Raw genomic sequence first — 4,174 nt, 5'->3', positions numbered from 1 at the left:
GCCCCCTCCCCTCGCCCGCGCGGGCAGCTCCCCAAGTCTTAGTCCCACCTCGGAAGCGGGGGGGCGCCAGGAGCGGCTTAAATAGCTGCCTCCGCCCCCCCTTTCGAACTCCTCTTTCAATTATTCTAGTGCGCCCCGTTGGACCCCGCTGCTGGGCCCGCTAGTTGGCTCGATCAGCCGCCCGAGTCGCCTTTGGGCTTGATTTGGGTAGCTTCTGTAAGCTACTATGGGCCCAGCAGCGGTGGTCGGGCATTTTTTTTTAAACTTCACTTTTTCAATTATTTTGGCAGAAAGTAGCGGCCGGAAACAACATCAAACAAAATCATCATCATGTCCAGGTAGTACAACATATATGCCCAGGTAGCAAACAGCAAACAAAATCATCATCATGCCCAGGTAGTATAACATATGCAATGTCATCTCCAAATTTATTACATAAATCTTTTATCAAAACATAAACAAATAACTTATCAAGTTTTCTTGCTGACACGTACGAATAAAAACAACAAAGGTTCGCGCGACCACTTTTATTCTTCGTACAAACCAACCTGCATCTGTACCTACGCCCAGTTCCTGAACAAAACATAAAGAATGGGTGAGCAAATATAGTTGCTACAATCAAAGTAGCAACATAACAACAATAAGAAGATAACATCTTACTTCTCGTTCAAATGACATGTAGCCTTATTATGACCTGTCTGACTACACAAACTGCACAAAGGATCACTTTTCTTCTCTGTAAAATCTTTTGGCCTACCATTCTTTGTAACGCCGGGCCCCCCTTTGACCGCCCCTTCTTAGGTGCACCCTTCGTCGAAACTTTCTGAGGATCACCAATACCAGGCTCAACTTGTTGCACTTGACTTGCCTCTTTCTTCAGCATAGCATACCTTCTACTTACTATAAGTTTCTCCTCTGAAATCTTTTTCTGTGCTATTATGTTGTCCAGACACTTCATCAACTCATCGAACAAGAAGGGATCATTTGCTGCAACATGAGCAGCTTCTGCGGTTTTAATGATTATTGCACTATACCGTTCTCTCTCCAATGGCCCTGACCAACCCCATCCAAACATATCACTCTTCCTCTGCACAGGCAACCCATCTCTTGCATGTTTGGACAACCGATGAAGGACACAACACTTTGGTATTTCAGTTAAATTCAGATGATGGAGAACAAACAAAATGTGTTTGCATGGCAGCCCTTTCCGAACCATCCTAAGACAATTGCATGTAATAGTTTCTTCTGAGTTACCTGGTTCATAAACAACATTGTACCTAAACTTGTGGTTATCCTTCCATGTCACCATGAATGTCTCACGCCCAATTCCCACGAGCGTCTCAAATATCTCCAGTTGACCCATCTTATGCAAATCATCTTGCAAGATGTAGAAATTAGCATGTGTGAATACTTTGGCGGCATGCTCCTCAAGGACTTTATATTCAGTAACAGACGGTGGTTCCTTCTGGAATGCCTCGCAGTCATCGTACGCCTCGTTCTCACGCAGGCGAACTATACAGTTCTCATAATGCACCACCAAATCAACAATTGTCATACCGTAGTCCAGGTGAAGGTGAAGGCAGGAGTTGAGGCTTTCACTCCTCTGGTTACTTCGCATACCAAGAAAAAAACCATCGGAAAGAAATGAAGCTGCCCACAGTCTCCTCTTCCTGTACATCCTGTCAAGCCACTTTTCAGTTCTATCCGTCTTCCACTTATCATAGAAAGCTTTCCATCTCTGCTCAAAGTTCGCTTGAGAGGTGGCATAGTACAAGAGCGATCTGAACTCATCTAGTGACTTGTAATGCAGGTGCCTCTGCATATTTTTCTCGATATGCCACGAACAAAGACGATGGAAAACATCTGAAAGGACGGTCCGAATAGCCCGGATCATTGCAGCGTCACCGTATGTGATTATTGACTTTGGCTTCACCTGACAGTTTGCCTTCATAAATGTCTGCAGCAGCCACATGTATGTCCCTTCCGTCTCGTCAGCAATGATGGCACAACCAAACACTGTGGTGCAACGGTGGTTGTTAACTCCTACAAAGGGGACGAACGGCATACCGTATCTGTTCATCTTATACGTGCTATCAAACACGACCACATCTCTGCAGTCTTGATAGTCCCTCCGCGACTGTGCATCGCACCAGAACATACTCTTCAGTCGCCCTTCCTTGTCACGCACATACTCAAAAAAAAAACTCAGGGTCCTTCTCCTTCCTGCTCCTCATAATGCCAACCGCCGTCTTTGCATCACCCTTTGCAATGAGCTTCATTTTTTCTCTGCAACAAAGATTGTAAATGTCCCTCCTGATAAGCCCGCACTTATCGTACGAACCGTATCTGCTGATGAAGTTGTCCATTATAATATGCTTTCTTATCCCGACCGCTTCCATCGCCAATATCTCGGCCCTCTGCCCATCTCCAATCCGTCTGTGTGACCATAAAAAACAAACCTCGTCGGGCCGAGCCATCACGTGGTTGTGATCATCCACGAATGATGCGACGAACCAAACGCCACGTCTTCTGTCCAGCTTCACCACCATATGTGCACCGCAGTCACAACGAGTCTCCGGTCTAAGCCTGCGCTTGTGGCCCTCCATGGTTATGAACTTGCTCTGCCTTCTCCCTGCCCTGGAGCAAAGAAACCGCCGGTACCGGATCATTCCCGAAGCACCTCGTTTCACCTTCTGTTTCCTGATGCTAAACCCGTGTTCTCTGGCGTGATTGTTGTAGAATATGTATGCATCCCCTTGCGACCGAAAGGTCATAGCCATGACCTTCCAATGTGTCTCAAGCATCTTCTGCTGCCTTTGAGCCTCCTCAATATCGATCTCTCCCTCATCGTGATCAACGCTCGGACCATCTGACTCCTCCTACAACATTCATTTGAAAATATATATGTCAATTATTATCATTTAAATCATACTATTGATCGATGTACAACATCTATCAACTAACCTGGCTCAAGTTATCTGCAAATGATTCCTGCCAACTATGTTGCACATTGTCAACGTCCACATCTTCCTGGAAATTTGTACACAAAGATATACAGTTAGCCATGCCATACTTTGCAAATTCAAAAATAAAAATAAAATATACGCCACTTACGTTTTCGCTATTTGCGCCATGTTCATTATTATCAAAATCCTCCGGAGGTAAGATATCATATGACGAGACGGAATCGTTGTCGCTGCTGTCATCATCTTTGTTCAAATTATCGTTATCGGTCTTAGTCACCTTATCAGTACCATTCTCGTCCCTCCCGAATGCGGATTCTTCGTCCATGTCAACACGCCTAACTCACAGAACTGCAAAACATCGTGTGTTAGGTTTAGTACAATACATCATGCCCAAAGCAACGCTAGTTCTGTAAATCATGCCCTAGTCCGTAGAGGAGGCGCTGCGGCGGGAGGTTTTGATGAACCCTAAACCCTAAATCCGCACATGCATGAACTAGCCCTCACTTCTATCCAGCGGCGAGTCTACTACACAGGCTTAAACAGGCTCAAGCCTACCCTCCAGAAAAACAATTTTTTTACTACTGCTATTACTAGTACATCTATTATCCAGTAGAAAACACACAAGACCACGCATGCGCAGTTACGGGCACCACAAACGAATGCCCAGCCTGCATCAACTGTGTAATTACTCGTTCATGTACTGTAAACGAATTTAGTGCCCAACGCAACTTATTTGCAAAAAAAGAAGAATAAAAAAATGAGTTCGCATGCATGTATTCCTCACGCTAAACCTGAATCTATCCCGCTAGGTTTAGATGACAAACCTTGGCCTGCGGTGTAGACGTCGATGGCGTTCGACGACTGTGCTGCGGAGGCGGCGTCAGACGTCGGGCCCTTCACGTCCCCGGCGTAGGACGACGACGGTTAGATGCGGCGACGGACGACGTTCCGACGGCAAGGGCGGTGTTGGACGTGGTTCGGGCGGCGAGGGCGGCGTCAGACATCGGGCCCTTCACGTCCGCGTCGTCAGACGACGGTGAGATGCAGCGACGGGCGACGTTGGGACGGTGAGATGCGGCGACGGGTGAAGTTGGGACGGTGAGATGCGGCGACGGGCGACGTTCAGACGCCGAGGGCGGCGGCGGGCGATGTTGGGACGGCGAGGGTGGCCTCGCACGGGGTTCGGACGGCGGCGATCGCCAACTTTG

Source organism: Triticum aestivum, chromosome 2B, assembly GCF_018294505.1.
Source record: "Triticum aestivum cultivar Chinese Spring chromosome 2B, IWGSC CS RefSeq v2.1, whole genome shotgun sequence".
NCBI lineage: Eukaryota > Viridiplantae > Streptophyta > Magnoliopsida > Poales > Poaceae > Triticum > Triticum aestivum.
This window is presented reverse-complemented; position numbering follows the sequence as displayed.